The following is a 17,385-nucleotide window of genomic DNA, read 5'->3' on the forward strand; positions in this document are numbered from 1 at the left end:
CAAACCTAAGTCCGACTCTTCGTGACCCCATGGACCAGCTCCCGCCAGGCCTTCTGGTTTTCCGCCGTCCTCTGAAGTTTGCTCAATTTCATGTTTGTTGCATCTATGACACTGTCTAACCATCTCATCCTTTGCTGTCCCCGTCTTCTTTGACCTTCAGTCTTTCCCAGCATCAGGGTCTTCTCCAGTGAGTGCTCCCTTCTCATTGGGTGGTGGCCAAAGTATTTGAGCTTCAGCTTCATTATCTGGCCTTCCAGGGAACAGTCAGGGTGGATTTCTTTGAGGATTGACTGATTTGATCTCCTTGCAGTCCAAGGGACTCTCCAGAGTCTTCTCCAGCACCATAGTTCAAAAGAGTCTATTCTTCGGCGCTCGGCCTTCCTTATAGTCCAACTCTCGCAGCCATACATGACTACTGGGAATACCATTGCTTTGACCATGCGGACCTTTGTTGGCAGGGTGATGTCTCTACTTTTTATCATGCTGTTTAGGTTCGCCATCGCTTTCCTCCCAAGGAGCAGGCGTCTTTTAATTTCATGGCTGCTGTCACAGTCTGCGGTGATCTGGGATCCCAGGAACGTGAAGTCTGTCACTACTTCCACGACTTCCCCTTCTATTTGCCAAGGAGTGATGGGGCCGGATGCCATGATCTTAGGTTTTTTGATGTTGAGCGTCAAGCCCACTTTTGCGCTCTCCTCTTTCATTCTGAGCAAGAAGCTCATGAGGTCCTCTTCACTTTCTGCCATTAGAGTGGTATCGTCTGCATATCTGAGGTTGTTGATCTTTTTCCCAGCACCATAGAGCACCTCATACTTTTAAAGGTTATGGCCGCCACTGCTGTTCTCAGTGAGGTTCTCGGCGCCCGCGGGGGGCGGGGCAAAACGTTCCCTTGCCTCCCTGAGCCCCGGGGTGGTGGCCTTGGACTTGTAGAGGCAAATTCCACCTCCAACAGCTCTTGTTAGGGGCTCTTTAAAAAGTTATGGCCGGCGGCTGTTGTCGGTGGCAGCTGCAAGGGGAGGGGGGCAAATATTTTATAAACTTCCCCTAAACATTCTATATTCTGAATACAAATATATTAGGATCTTGCTCCATCAAAAGTACCTCAATATATATATAAGGTAGTCGTAAGATAGAGGGAATGGTTTCCCCAGGATTTTTTTAGATATCAGCCTTTTCTTGATTTTCTGGTTCCTCAGCTTAAGTTTTAAAGTCTTAAATCTGTGTCTTTTTCCTTTATAAGTGTGAAAATTGTCATTCAATCATTTTCAGTGTCTTAATAATTCATGTAAGCCAAAATGCCACATAAACAGCCATTGGTATAAATAGACACATCTTCATAACATCCAGGGGTCATTTCCTGCAGGAGCGCACAGGAGTGGTTCCCCCCCCACACTGTGTGCTCCTGCACATAGGCACCCATCCATATAATCGAAAACTTTATGCCAAAAGTTGTGCATACAACAAAAGCATGCCCTGAAGCGAACACTTCCCTTTAAACTTTTACAACGAAACTGGCCTCTGTGAGGTCCCGGACTCGTCTAAAGCCTAAAAGTAAGGACTGGGTTTTTATTTGTTTTATTAACACCGGGGCGAACCATCGCCCAAGTGCGTATCACCAACGCTAAAATAAAATGGCGGCCGAAAAGCGGAAGCCTCGGGCTTCCGAGCGGAAGTGGCTCTACACCGGCGGAGGCACGACCGCACGTCAGGAAAATGCGGCTACAACGGGAGCACCAGGAAAACACCACTTGGGGACCTGGTAGCGAAATACTCTAGTTTAAAGGGAGTTTGAGCCGGTTGGCAACAGCTAGGGACGGGAGGCAGATGTTGGCTGTGTGATTGCGCGTAAATAGTTTGTTTCTAACCGGCACGTATACCGGCTCAAATGGCCCGTCTGAATGCGCCCCATGTGTGCCTGACTCAGTCCCTACCACAATTCTGCCTGGCTCTTCTAGAGCTTTCCAAGCCTCCTCCGTTGACCTTGAGGAGACCGGGAACACAAAGCTCACTCCCCAAGCGGCATTGTCTGCCAAGGCCGTTTCTCTGTCTGTTTTCTTCTTTCCTTCTTCTCAGAGGAACCTCAGCTAGACAAAGTGAACTATCCTTGACAAGAGCTGACTGCAGGACGGGGGAGAGAATCCTGTCACAAGCCTTTGTAATTTCCTGTGCGGGAGGCAAACTGAGCATCTTGCGACCTTCACATCAATGCCTGACAAGGTTGCCAGTTAGCGGGGCTTTCATCTTTGGGTGCCATTGGATAAAGTGACATTAGAAGAGGCTTCTTATTCCGTTTTTGACATTTGTAGTTGCTTTTGCATCAAGCGTTTCCAAAAAGCAATCCCCTCAGACTCGGGGACAACAAAATCCTTTGAGGACATATACGAGCAGCGTCTTTAATTATCCTGCCGGAGAATTGGATTGTTCCCACTGACTGCTGATGACTGTTAAAGGTTTTGGCCCAGATCCACTGGATTTCTGCCCACGGAGTGTGACGTTCTCGTCTGCCCCCTTCCGTAGCAGCCCAAAATGGCTCCTGGAATCCTGTTCCCCCCAGAACAAGACTTCAGGGGGCTTTTCAGGTTGGCGACGTGAGAGGTGAGGTCACATTCTGTGAGCAGAAGAAAAGCCTTCTGCCCACGGGAAAACTCAGGTGTATCTAAGCCATCGTCTTATCGCTTTATGATATTTTAAATTCCATTTCCCACCAAGAATTGGCTCTCAAAGAGGCTCAGGTTAATGCAGACTCTAACTTGAAATGAAAACAGAATTTAAATGCAAAACATTCCCCCAAAGGAAATTCTCAGCTGAGTGATGTTCAGGACATAACTCATGGGCTTCCCTTCTCTGAAGGCCCCATCCTTGGAGCCAGGCAGGACGGAAAGATGCCTACCTGCTTATACCTACACCAAGAACCAAATGCTTCCAGAGTCAGATCGGTTACTGGCCAAAATTGATTGACGTTTCAGGACCGCTGCCCACTGAATTCACGAGGTGAATGAATGCCAGGTCACACTGTCAGGTAAGCGAGACCCAAGGCCATTGAAACCGTCTTACCCTGACCTGGATAGCCCAGGCAAGTCCGATCTCATCAGATCTCAGAGGCTAAGCAGGGTTGTCTCCGGCAAGTACTTGGATGGGAGACCTCCTTGGAATACCAGAGGCGGGAGGCGGGAGCAGGCTTTACTCAGCCACCTGTCTGAATATCCTCCAGGCCCCCAGTAGGGGTCAGTCACCAGAGGTCGCCATGACTTCCAGGTGCGGACAGACACATATGCACATATAAAAAAAATACAAAACCAACAAAAAAAGAAACCGTCTTGGTATGCCTCAACGTTTGCCAGGAACCCCTGTGAGTGCATCACAGAGTGTCAGGAAAGCTGAGTCACAAGCGCTTCCTGAAAATGATAGAATCTCTCCTAACAAAGAAGGGGTAGGAAGTGTTATATGTTGGGACAGCACAGGTATGCTTTTGTTCTGTGGCTGAGGGGTTCAGAGAAAAAAAGACATTGGAGGGAAGGCTCACAGAGCCAAGGACCTGAACCTTTTCCCCAAACTCAGGATCTGAACTAGTGCCATCGGGTATGAGAGACGCTTTTCCAAAGAGCTGCCAGACGGAGGGGAGCGTGAGCACTTTGTGGATCCAGATGGCAACCTCATGCACAATGTGGGCCCAGTTTAAGAACATAAGAGCCCTGCTGGATCAGACCAGTGGTCCTTCCAGTCCAGCATTCTGTCTCACACAGGGGCCAACCAGTTCCTCTGGATGGTCAACAACAGGGCATAGAGACTGAGGCCTTCCCCTGATGAGAACATCAGAAGAGCCCTGCTGGATCAGACCAGTGAGGGTCCATCTAGTCCGTCATCCCGTCTCACACAGTGGCCAACCAGTCCCTCTGGAGGGCCAATAAAACTTGGCCTTAAAGGTGCCACTGGACTGTTTTCGGCCAGGGGGCCGGGAGGGGGGGCTCTGCAGCTTACCTGGCTGCCTCTTGCTCTGACTGAGGGCTGCTGGGAGCAGGGGGTGGGGCTTGTTGCATGTGCCCGTCCCCTGGGCTCTTTACTGCCGGAGCTCCGCTTCTGTGCGCTCCTGCAGGAAATGACCCCTGCCTGGCCTAGAGAGTGTCAAATTGATGGCTGGAATCCAAAATGAACCCAAAGTCATTTCATGCCCCTGGGCTTGGAGTTGGGCTTCAGTGCTTGTAAAGCTGTTCCCTACCAACACCACATAGCAACTCCCTTTCAAAAATATGGGATATATGTTGGTGGTGAGAGGGGCAGCGAAAAGGAGCAACGAGATTCGAGTTCGGGAGTAGGTTAGAGACCCACACGAATTTGGGGGTATGAGATTCCAAGAGCGAAGGCTCTCTTCATGGAAGCTTTGACTCTTGAAAGCTCCTCCCCTTGAAAATCCTTTTTGGCCTCGAAAGTGCTGCTAGACCACGATCTAGGTGTTCTACTGCAGACCAACACGGCAAGCCTCCAAAGCCAAAAAAAAGAAAGTTCCCTGTGGACTTGCCGAAGGCCTTGGATAAGTCTAAAGTAGGGATTATATACTGCTTTAGTTTAGTTTGAGGAGGCGGGAGCGGTATTGCAGTGCTGAGTACCTTGCTCTTAATAGGAGGTGGAAATAGGATCTGTTTAAGATTTCCTTAAAATCTGCCTCCATTCCTGAGGACTGGAAGGTAGCTAATGTCACTCCCATCTTTAAAAAGGGTTTCAGAGGAGATCGGGAAATTACAGGCCAGTCAGTCTGTGGTAAATTGGTGGAAACCATTATTAAGCAAAGAATTAGTAGGCACATAGATGGACAAAACCTATTGAGGCAGACTCAGCATGGGTTCTGTAAGGGAAGATCTTGTCTCACTAACCTGTTAGTGTTCTTTGAGGGGGTGAACAAACATGTGGACAAGGGGGACCCAATAGATATTGTTTACCTTGACTTCCAGAAAGCTTTTGATAAAGTTCCTCATCAAAGGCTCCTAAGTAAGCTCAAAAATCATGGGATAGAAGGACAAGTCCTTTTATGGATCAAAAACTGGCTAATTAATAGAAAACAGAGAGTGAGTATAAATGAGCAATTTTCTCAGTGGAGGGTGGTAAGCAGTAGGGTACCGCAGGGATCAGTACTTGGTCCACTGCTTTTTAACTTGTTCATTAATGATTTGGAGTTGGGAGTAAGCAGTGAAGTGACCAAATTTGCGAATAATACGAAGTTGTTCAGGGTGGTGAAAACCAGTGAGGATTGTGAGGCACTCCAAGGGGATCTGTCAAGGATGGGCGAGTGGGCGTCAACATGGCAAATGGGGTTCAATGTGGCCAAGTGCAAGGTGATGCACATTGGAGCCAAAAATCCTAAATATAAATACACATTGATGGGGTCTGAACTGGCAGAGACTGAGCAAGAGAGAGATCTTGGAGTTGTAGTGGATAACTCACTGAAAATGTCGAGACAGTGTGTGACTGCAATAAAGAAGGCCAATGCTATGCTGGGGATTATTAGGAAGGGTATTGAAAACAGATCAGCCAATATCATAATGCCCCTATATAAATCAATGGTGAGACCTCATTTGGAATACTGTGTGCAGTTCTGGGCACCACACCTTAAAAAGGATATTATAGCTTTGGAAAAAGTGCAGAAAAGGGCAACTCGAATGATAAAAGGGTTGGAACACTTTCCCTATGAGGAAAGGTTAAAGCGCTTAGGGCTCTTTAGCTTGGAGAAAAGACGACTGAGGGGTGACATGATCGAGGTTTATAAGATTATGCATGGGAAAGAGCAGGTAAAGAAAGAGGTACTTTTCTCCCTTTCTCACAATACAAGAACTCGTGGGCACTCCATGAAACTGCAGAGCGGTCGGGTTAGAACGGATAAAAGGAAGTACTTCTTCACCCAAAGAGTGATTAACACATGGAATTCACTGCCACAGGAAGTGGTGGGTGCTACAAGCATGGACGGCTTCAAAAGGGAATTAGATAAGCATATGGAGCAGAGGTCCATCAGTGGCTATTAGCCACAAGGTATAGCTAGGGGCTCTGGGGCAAGTGATGCTCTGTCTTCTTGGTGCTTGGGGGGGGGTCAACAGTGGGAGGGCTTCTAATGTCCTGGCCCCACTGCTGGACCTCCTGATGGCACTGGTATTTCTGGCCACTGTGTGACACAGAGTGTTGGACTGGATGGGCCTTTGGCCTGATCCAACATTGGCGTCTCTTATGTTCTTATGTTCTTAAAACGCAGGTTCCTGCTGCATCAGACACCGGCTTTTCTAAACCCTAAAAGCAAGCTGGATTTGCTCTGAAGACTGACATATCCATGTTACATTTATAATTGAAAGCATGTGAAGCCCAAACCTTCTGATAAAAACACCTGGCCCCACAAGCTCTTGGTAACGTCACTCTCTGGAATGAACATCATTCTCGCTCTCTGTGTTTCTAAGAACATCCATTTTTGTCCATTCCAATTTTTCAGCGGCTGCCTTTCCCCCTTATTCTGTGTCTTAGCTGACTCTAAATAGTGTGTATGTGTGTTCACACATGCTAAATAATGCCGTTTCGGTCCACTTCAGCGACCGTTCACAAGTGGATCTTGCCATTTCACACACATTAAAATCCAGTTGCAAGGTGGATGGAAAAGTGCATTCTTTAGTGTGTGTGAACGAAGAGAAGAAGAAGAGATTGGATTTATACCCGCACTTAGAGTTCTTGCAGAGTCCTGGCTGATTGAGTGTGGGAGAGGAACGGGCATTGTTTGACTGGGATTGCCTGTAATTGAGAGGAAGTGGAAGGGGCATTGTTTTGCCTGTGATTGAGTGCCTGGGTGAATTTGAATTTGAATAGCTGCTGCCTGACCTCTGCTGGGGGAGGCCTCTATTTAAGGAAGCACCTTGCCAGAGGCAGAGGAGACCAGCTGAGCTCTGAGCAGGAGCAGGAGAGAGAGCTGTGAGAGAGGTGAGTGGGTTTCTTTTACTTGCTTTCAGCTGAGAGAATTCAGCTAAGGATATTTTGTGGGAAAACTGTGTTTAGCAGTGTGTGGAAGCACTTAGAGTTCTTGCAGAGTCCTGGCTGATTGAGTGTGGGAGAGGAACGGGCATTGTTTGACTGGGATTGCCTGTAATTGAGAGGAAGTGGAAGGGGCATTGTTTTGCCTGTGATTGAGTGCCTGGGTGAATTTGAATTTGAATAGCTGCTGCCTGACCTCTGCTGGGGGAGGCCTCTATTTAAGGAAGCACCTTGCCAGAGGCAGAGGAGACCAGCTGAGCTCTGAGCAGGAGCAGGAGAGAGAGCTGTGAGAGAGGTGAGTGGGTTTCTTTTACTTGCTTTCAGCTGAGAGAATTCAGCTAAGGATATTTTGTGGGAAAACTGTGTTTAGCAGTGTGTGGAAGCACTTAGAGTTCTTGCAGAGTCCTGGCTGATTGAGTGTGGGAGAGGAACGGGCATTGTTTGACTGGGATTGCCTGTAATTGAGAGGAAGTGGAAGGGGCATTGTTTTGCCTGTGATTGAGTGCCTGGGTGAATTTGAATTTGAATAGCTGCTGCCTGACCTCTGCTGGGGGAGGCCTCTATTTAAGGAAGCACCTTGCCAGAGGCAGAGGAGACCAGCTGAGCTCTGAGCAGGAGCAGGAGAGAGAGCTGTGAGAGAGGTGAGTGGGTTTCTTTTACTTGCTTTCAGCTGAGAGAATTCAGCTAAGGATATTTTGTGGGAAAACTGTGTTTAGCAGTGTGTGGAAGCACTTAGAGTTCTTGCAGAGTCCTGGCTGATTGAGTGTGGGAGAGGAACGGGCATTGTTTGACTGGGATTGCCTGTAATTGAGAGGAAGTGGAAGGGGCATTGTTTTGCCTGTGATTGAGTGCCTGGGTGAATTTGAATTTGAATAGCTGCTGCCTGACCTCTGCTGGGGGAGGCCTCTATTTAAGGAAGCACCTTGCCAGAGGCAGAGGAGACCAGCTGAGCTCTGAGCAGGAGCAGGAGAGAGAGCTGTGAGAGAGGTGAGTGGGTTTCTTTTACTTGCTTTCAGCTGAGAGAATTCAGCTAAGGATATTTTGTGGGAAAACTGTGTTTAGCAGTGTGTGGAAGCACTTAGAGTTCTTGCAGAGTCCTGGCTGATTGAGTGTGGGAGAGGAACGGGCATTGTTTGACTGGGATTGCCTGTAATTGAGAGGAAGTGGAAGGGGCATTGTTTTGCCTGTGATTGAGTGCCTGGGTGAATTTGAATTTGAATAGCTGCTGCCTGACCTCTGCTGGGGGAGGCCTCTATTTAAGGAAGCACCTTGGCAGAGGCACGAGCCTCTGGCACGAGCCGAAGGGTGAGCTAAAGGGCTCTTTGCCTGTGGCTCTTAGCCTAGGGACTCTTAGACTAGGGGCGCTGTAAGAAGCCCAAAAAGAGCCAGAAAGACAAGGCCCTAGGCTCTTTGTCTTTCCCGTAAAATAATTTGACTTGATAACAAAACCCACATAAATACCAAGGGTTTAAAAGGGGGATTATATTTATTTATTTTAAAAGAATTATGAAGCCAGAATGCCAGCAGGGGGTTGGGGGCTATCCAGTGTTTTGCACGGAGTGTCACATGTATGACTATCTGCCCACTGGGCAGAAGTCTTGGGTGTGTCCTCGGTGCAAGGAGCTCCTGGTTCTCAGGGAACGTGTGTGCTCCCTTGAGGCCAAGGTGGCTGACCTGGAGAAGCAGAGACAGTCAGCTAGGCACACAGAAAAGACTCTCGGGGACTTGTTAGCTTCGTCCCACTCTGGATCTGGCAGCCCCGCTGCTGTCAGGGAGCATGAGGGTCTAGGGGAAACAGGGCACCATGCTGAGGATAAGGGGAATGTGCCCTCAGAAGGGACCTCTTCCCCAGCTGGTGAGCGGCTCTCCTTTTGCACCAAGGAACCATCCCTGAGCAGGGTGGGAGGGGGGCTCTTGGTAGTGGGTGATTCGATCCTTAGGCAGGTAGACAGCTGGGTGGCGAACCCGCGTACTGACCGTATGGTGACTTGCCTGCCTGGTGCGAAGGTAGCGGACATTACGCGTGTTTTAGATAGGCTGGTAGATAGTGCTGGGGAGGAGCCAGTGGTCGTGGTGCATGTCGGCACCAACGATGTGGGGAAATGCAGTCGTGAGGTCCTGGAGGAGAAATTTAGGCTGCTGGGCAGGAAACTTAGGTCCAGGACCTCCAAGGTAGCCTTCTCAGAAGTGTTACCTGTTCCACGCGCAGGGCCGGAGAGACAGGCAGAGATCAGGAGTCTCAATGCGTGGATGAGACGATGGTGTAGGGGGGAAGGGTTCAGGTTTGTTAGGCACTGGGATACTTTTTGGAACAAGAGGGAGCTGTACAGGCGAGACGGTCTCCACTTGTCCCGAGAAGGAACCAGGCTGCTGGCACTTAAAATCAAAAAGGTGGCAGAGCAGCTTTTAAACTGAATATTGGGGGAAAGCCGACAGGAGATGAAAAGTCTCTGGTTCGGGTTGGCTCATCTGAGAGAGGTGAGGGGGTACCGGTTGCTTTTCTACAGGGAGGTGGATTGAAATTGTCCACAGAGGCCATGGCTGGTGACATGGACTGCCGGACAACGACTCGAGATAGCAAGAGGAAGGATGCAGGCTTAACTTGTAAGGGAAATTACAGCTGTTTCTATACAAATGCTAGAAGTGTCCGAGGTAAAATCGGGGAGTTGGAGTGCTTGGTGTCGGAGGGAAAAATAGACATTGTGGGTATTTCTGAAACTTGGTGGGATGAGGAAAATCAGTGGGACACAGTGATTCCCGGTTATATATTATATCGGAAGGATAGGGGGGGAAGGGTTGGAGGTGGGGTAGCTCTGTATGTCAGAGAGGGTATAAAGTCTAGAAAGATTGAGAGGCTAAGTGAATTGGATTCGCTTCTGGAAGTTCTATGGGTTGAAATAGGGGGGCCAAAAGGAAACTTAACACTGGGAGTTTGTTATCGCCCACCAGATCAAAAGATAGAGGAGGATTATAAAATGATGAATGCCTTAAAGATAGCAACTAGACAAAAACACTGTGTAATAATAGGTGATTTTAACTACCCACACATTGATTGGGTCAATATGTGTTCTAGTCGGGAAAAAGAGATTGAGTTTCTAGACACTCTAAATGACTGTGCTATGGAGCAGATGGTCACGGAACCTACCAGGGGAGAGGCGATCCTTGATTTGGTCCTAAGTAACACTCAAGACCTGGTGAGAGATGTAAAAGTGATTGCACCGCTTGGAAACAGTGATCATAATGTTGTTGAGTTCATCATTTGTACAAATAGAGAATTGGCCAAAAAGACTCACACAACCATTTTTAACTTTAAAAGGGGTAATTTCTCTGATATGAGGGGACACGTGGGGAGGAAACTGAAAGGAAAAGTAGAAAGGGTCAAAACAATTGGGGAAGCTTGGGATCTATTTAAAACTACGATCCTAGAAGCTCAAAAAATATATATTCCGCAGGTTAGGAAAGGCACAAACAGGTATAGGAAAAAGCCTGCATGGTTAACAAACAGAGTAATGGAGGCTGTAAAAAGTAAAAAGAATTCCTTTAAGCAGTGGAAAGCTAGTCACAGTGAGGCTGATAAAACGGAACACAGGCTATGGCAAATAAAATGCAAGTCTGAGGTCAGGCAGGCAAAAAGGGAATATGAGGAGCATATAGCAAAAAACGTAAAAACCAACAATAAAACTTTCTTCAAATACATTAGAAACAGGAAACCAGCCAGGGAGGCAGTGGGGCCCTTGGACGACCAAGGGGTAAAAGGAGTATTGAAGGATGATAGGGAAATGGCTGAGAAGCTAAATGCATTTTTTGCCTCCGTCTTCACTGTGGAAGATGAGAAGTGCTTGCCCACTCCAGAACCACTGATTTCAGGAGGGGTGTTGGAAGACCTGAGTCAGATTGAGGTGATGAGAGAGGAGGTCCTAAAACTGATAGACAACTTAAAAACTGAAAAATCACCAGGCCCAGATGGCATACATCCGAGAGTTCTGAAAGAACTCAAATGTGAACTTGTAGATCTCCTGACAAAGATATGTAATCTTTCCTTAAAATCTGCCTCCATTCCTGAGGATTGGAAGGTAGCTAATGTCACTCCCATCTTTAAAAAGGGTTCCAGAGGAGATCCGGGAAATTACAGGCCAGTCAGTCTGACGTCGATACCGGGTAAATTGGTGGAAACCATTATTAAGGAAAGAATTAGTAGGCACATAGATGAACAAAACCTATTGAGGCAGACTCAGCACGGTTTCTGTAAGGGAAGATCTTGTCTCACTAACCTGTTAGTGTTCTTTGAGGGGGTGAACAAACATGTGGACAAGGGGGATCCAATAGATATTATTTACCTTGACTTCCAGAAAGCTTTTGATAAAGTTCCTCATCAAAGGCTCCTAAGTAAGCTCAAAAATCATGGGATAGAAGGACAAGTCCTTTTATGGATCAAAAACTGGCTAGTTCATAGAAAACAGAGAGTGAGTGTAGGTGGGCAATTTTCTCAGTGGAGGGTGGTAAGCAGTGGGGTACCGCAGGGATCAGTACTTGGTCCACTGCTTTTTAACTTGTTCATTAATGATTTGGAGATGGGAGTAAGCAGTGAAGTGGCTAAATTTGCGGATGATACAAAGTTGTTCAGGGTGGTGAAAACCAGTGAGGATTGTGAGGCACTCCAAAGGGATCTGTCAAAGTTGGGCGAGTGGGCGTCAACATGGCAAATGGGGTTCAATGTGGCCAAGTGCAAGGTGATGCACATTGGAGCCAAAAATCCTAAATATAAATACACATTGATGGGGTCTGAACTGGCAGAGACTGATCAAGAGAGAGATCTTGGAGTTGTAGTGGATAACTCACTGAAAATGTCGAGACAGTGTGTGACTGCAATAAAGAAGGCCAATGCTATGCTGGGGATTATTAGGAAGGGTATTGAAAACAGATCAGCCAATATAATAATGCCCCTATATAAATCAATGGTGAGACCTCATTTGGAATACTGTGTGCAGTTCTGGTCACCACACCTTAAAAAGGATATTATAGCTTTGGAAAAAGTGCAGAAAAGGGCAACTCGAATGATAAAAGGGTTGGAACACTTTCCCTATGAGGAACGGTTAAGGCGCTTAGGGCTCTTTAGCTTGGAGAAACGACGACTGAGGGGTGACATGATTGAGGTTTATAAGATTATGCATGGGAAAGAGCAGGTAGAGAAAGAGGTACTTTTCTCCCTTTCTCACAATACAAGAACTCGTGGGCACTCCATGAAACTGCAGAGCGGTCGGGTTAGAACGGATAAAAGGAAGTACTTCTTCACCCAAAGAGTGATTAACACATGGAATTCATTGCCACAGGAGGTGGTGGCGGCTACAAGCATGGACGGCTTCAAAAGGGAATTAGATAAGTATATGGAGCAGAGGTCCATCAGTGGCTATTAGCCACAAGGTATAGATAGGGGCTCTGGGGCAAGTGATGCTCTGTCTTCTTGGTGCTTGGGGGGGGGGGTCAACAGTGGGAGGGCTTCTACTGTCCTGGCCCCACTGGTGGACCTCCTGATGGCACTGGTATTTCTGGCCACTGTGTGACACAGAGTGTTGGAAAGGATGGGCCGTTGGCCTGATCCAACATTGGCGTCTCTTATGTTCTTATGTTGGGGCTTCTAATAATTCAGGAGGCTCCGTGGCGAGCCTGCCCGTTCCCCAGCTGGCCTTCTGACTGGACCTTTGGAGAAGTCACAGGTGCAAACAGACAGGGCAGTCCTTGTTTATAGCAATGCGGCCTTGGCGGGGAAGGATGATTTAAGGCTTTCAGCTGTTGCTCTCCTGATAGCCTGTGCAGATGGGGGTTGCGTTAATAACCAAGCCCCCCTTCATTTGGGGTGTGCGTGCGTGTGTGTACAGGCTGCAACAAATGGCATACTGAATTGGATTCGGGATCATGCTGCAGACCAAAACATGCTTTAGGATGTAACCAATGTTGAAATTGGTGTTCCTTTTCTTCCAAGTAAATAGGAACAAGACATTCTTCTGACAAGTCTGTTGGGGGTGGGGGGAGGCTTAATATAGGAAGCTGAGCTGCTCGATCGCAGAGACCAACAAGGTATCTTGGGTGTAACCTTTTGAGAATCGGAAAGGTTTGGGTATAACCTTTCGAGAGCCAGACCGACACGGCTACCCACATGGAATCACGGAGAGTGATTAAAAGGTGGGGTTCACTACTTTTAAATAACAAAAGGCGAGTCAGAAAATCTCCTTTGTTAATAAGCAGGCAGAGGGGCTGGGTTCCGTTCTTCGCATTCACTCTAGGGTTGCCTTACTCTGCAGTGGAGGCGGGGGTCTCCCACCACCAATCAGCTGGCTGGCGGGGGGAGACTTACCCGGAGAAAGAGGAAGGCCCAGGCCTCGTTGCCGATGTCACACAGAAAGTGACGTCATCACACCAGTGACATCTAGGTGACACTCTGGTATTCGGGCAAAAACTCTTTGGTAAAAGCCAGTTTTAGAAGAAGGAGAAGAAGAGATTGGATTTATACCCCACCCTTCACTACCCAAAGGAGTCTCATTACAAACTCCTTTCCTTTCCCTTCCCTTCCCCACAACAGACACCCTGTGAGGTAGGTGGGGCTGAGAGAGCTCTGACAGACACCGCTCTTTTTCAAGGACAGCTCGTGTCAGAGCTACGGCTTGCCCAAGGTCATCCAGCCAGCTGCAAGTGGTGGCAACGGGGCCTGGGCCTCCCCCCCCCCATTCCGGCTGGTAGCCCAGAGGGACCGGGTAACCAATGTTTCCTCTAAGCCTAGTTAGTCCGGCTCACCCATTTTTGCCTTAGCTCAGGAAGGAGGGCTCCAGAGCAAACTGATTTATGCAGCAGCCAAATCCCTCACTCACAATTTTAATTCCGGTAGCTCAGGAAGTAGATTTTTGCTCACAAGACTCCACTGTTTAAAGGGAGCATTGCATCCACTCACTGTACATGCAAGCGGCACAGTGGACCATTACAGGCAACACAGGTCTATGCAGGGCTGCCAGCCTCCAGGTGGGGCCTGGAGATCTCCGGCTTTTACCATTGACCTCCAGCTGATAAGAGACCATCTCCCCTGGAGAAAATGGCTGCTTTGGAGGGTGGACTCTGTGGCATTGTTCCGTGCTGAGGCCCCTCCCCTCCCCAAACCCCACCCTCTCCTGGCTCCACCCCCCCAAAGTCTCCAGGTATTTTCCAACCCAGACCTGGCAACCGTAGGTCTGTGTGTGCTTCCTATAACCCCAATCAATCTCGTCACTTTGGGTCCGGATTCCAAATAGTTTATAAACTGATGATAGACCTGGACGGAGAGATGGGCAGACCCTCAGGCTGCCCATTCCTATTACGTCCCTTTCGTACGCACGGCGCGCGGGAGAGGAGAATACAAGGACCTCCCCCACACACAGGTGCTGAGCCCTTCTGCTTCAGGAAAGGTTAAGGCGCTTGGGGCTCTTTAGCTTGGAGAAACGACGACTGAGGGGTGACATGATTGAGGTTTATAAGATTATGCATGGGAAAGAGCAGGTAGAGAAAGAGGTACTTTTCTCCCTTTCTCACAAGACAAGAACTCCTGGGCACTCCATGAAACTGCAGAGCGGTCGGGTTAGAACGGATAAAAGGAAGTATTCCTTCACCCAAAGAGTGATTAACACGTGGAATTCACTGCCACAGGAAGTGGCAGCGGCTACAAGCATTTTTATTAATTAATTAGATTTTTATCCCACCCTCCCGCCGGAGCGGCTCAGGGTGGCTTCAAAAGGGAATTAGATAAGCATATGGAGCAGAGGTCCATCAGTGGCTATTTGCCACAAGGTATAGATAGGGACTCTGGGGCAAGGGATGCTCTGTATTCTTGGTGCTTGGGGGGGTCAATCGGTGGGAGGGCTTCTAATGTCCTGGCCCCACTGGTGGACCTCCTGATGGCACCTGTTATTTTTTGGCCACTGTGTGACCCAGAGTGTTGGACTGGATGGGCCATTAGCCTGATCCAACATTGGCCTCTCTTATGTTCTTAAGCCACAGAGTAGATCCAAGAATTGGATTATCACTTTGAAGAGGCGAAATCCTAGACCAGAAGGTGCCCAATGTGGTACCCTTGAGCACCTTTCCTGGGGCTTGCCAGATGTTTCTTCAGAAAGTGGGGAGGATCCTGCCCAGCAGGGTTTCTGATGACTGGCTGTTTCTGATGACTGACACTGATTTGCTCGGTATTTCCGAGTTGGGAAATCCCTGGAGAGGACAGGGTTTGGAGAGGGAATGCGAAGCCATCCTGTCCACCCAGTGAAGCAGCCGTTTTCTCATGGGAAACTAATATCTGGAGATCAGATGTAACTCCAGGAGACCTCCGGGACTCACCTGGGACTTGGTAACCCTAGAGAATCCAACTGAATTGGGAGAGAAATCAAGGATTACTTTGATGCTGGTGTAGACTGTGGAGTGCAGGAACATGTGAAAACCTTGGGAATGCTATTTGAAGGAAGGATTAGAAGATGGTGGGCTGGATCCACCAGAGCATTTTCGCAGACCGGAGGATTTCCATGGACAGAAGACAAAGGGGAATAGATTGGATTGATACCCTGCCCGTCACTATCCAAAGGAGTCTCAGAGCACCTTACAATCTCCCCTTCCCTTCTCCGCATCAGACACCCTGTGCGGTGGGTGGGGCTGAGAGAGCTCTTTCGAGAACTGCTTGAGAGAACAGCTTTGAAAGGACTTGTGACTGACCCAAGGTCACACCAGCAGCCGCATCTGGAGGAGTGGGGAATCCAACCCGGTTCTCCCAGATCAGAGTCCGCGCACTCCTAACCGCAACAACCAAACTGGCCCTCCCGACTTTCTCACCTCCTGCCTCCCACTGCAACCAAAAAGCCCCCCCCCGTCACACTTCCTCCTTTAAGCATGTGGATGCGTAGACTCTTGTAAATACATTTATTTATTGTATTTATACCCCACCCTCCCCGCGAACGGGCTCAGGGCGGCTATATGAGGACCCTGATCGTGGTATGTAATACACACATACTACTTACTTCTTTGGGGTGTCAGATTTCACAAAGGGGGTTCTTGGGTGAGGCCAAAGAACTGGGTGTAAACCGCAGGGCTGATAAAAGCAGGCCTGCTTGCCTCAGCAGATCATAGTAAATCTCATGACAGGATCCTTGGCTGTCTCCATGAGAGATAACGCTGCATACTTGCACTGACAGCACATATTTAATCAGGGATGCCCCGCAGTTTTGAGAGAGAAAGCACCTAGAGTTGCCAAAACCCCAGTGTGTGTGGGGTCTCCCTTTCCCCCAGGTTCTACCTCTAGCCACCGATCATCTGGCCAGCAGAGGGGATGGAAAGGAAGAAGAGGAGATTGGATTTATACCCTGCCCTTCACTACCCAAGGGAGTCTCAGAGCGGCCTGCAAACTCCTTTCCCTTCCCCTCCCCTCCCCACAACAGACACCCTGTGAGGCAGGTGGGACTGAGAGAGCTCTTTCAGAAACTGTTCTTGAGGGAACAGCTCTGACAGAACTATGGCTTGCCCAAGGTCATCCAGCCAGCTGCAAGCGGAGGAGCGGGGACTCAAACGCAGTTCTCCAAGATTAGAGTCCACGCACTGAACCACTACACCAAACTTCTTAACAGTATACTTCAGCAACGAAGCCCATTATCTGGATGGCTCTCCCTTGCAGGAAGTCTTCAGGTAGACTGGACAGGAGGAGGAGAGATTGGATTTATAGCCCCCCCTTCACTTGGAGTCTTAGAGCGGCTTGCCCAAGGTCATCCAGCCAGCTGCAAGTGGAGGAGTGGGGAATCAAACCCGGTTCTCCCAGATTAGACTCCGCACACTTAACCACGACACCAAACTGGCCGTCTTGCCAGGAATATTCTAGCTCTGAATTTCCTGCATTCAGCAAGTGACTGGGCTAGATGATCCCAAGGCCCCTTTCCAAATCCATGAAACGTAGCTAAGGTGTACTTAGTACTGTGTCTTAAGTTTATGTGATGCCTAGTGAACTTGTTTACGGTAGAGTTTCACAGGGTAGCCAATGTTGTCTTTAGTAGAAGAGCTGGATTCGAATACAGCAAGACCCTGAGACATCAACAAGATTTCGAGAGTCATTAGAAGGGAGCTTTGAATCAAAGCTTATACTCCAAAAATCTTGGTTTCTAAGGCGTTACTGGACTCCTTTAGCGCTTGATTATAGTAGTGTATGGTGATGTCTATGAATAAGACGATCATGAACTAGAATAAAAAGAGATTGGATTTATACCCCACCCTTTGCTACCCAAAGGAGTCTCAGAGCGGTTTACAATCTCCTCCTCCCTCTCCCCACGACAAGACACCCTGTGAGGTAGGTGGGGCTGAGAGCTCTCTTTTGAGCCCTTCTTTTCTTTGGGGGAAAAA

General features: G+C 48.5%; 1 protein-coding gene across 1 annotated transcript in view; it reads right to left on the bottom strand.

Annotated features, from left to right (window-relative positions):
• Positions 1 to 17,385, bottom strand: part of LOC107124753 (MOB-like protein phocein) — a 50,341-nt gene that overhangs the window by 22,853 nt on the left and 10,103 nt on the right. The gene's annotated exons all lie outside the window — the stretch shown is intronic.

This window comes from Gekko japonicus, unplaced genomic scaffold (genome assembly GCF_001447785.1).
Source record: "Gekko japonicus isolate JY-2015 unplaced genomic scaffold, Gekko_japonicus_V1.1 scaffold2056, whole genome shotgun sequence".
NCBI classification, from domain to species: domain Eukaryota; kingdom Metazoa; phylum Chordata; class Lepidosauria; order Squamata; family Gekkonidae; genus Gekko; species Gekko japonicus.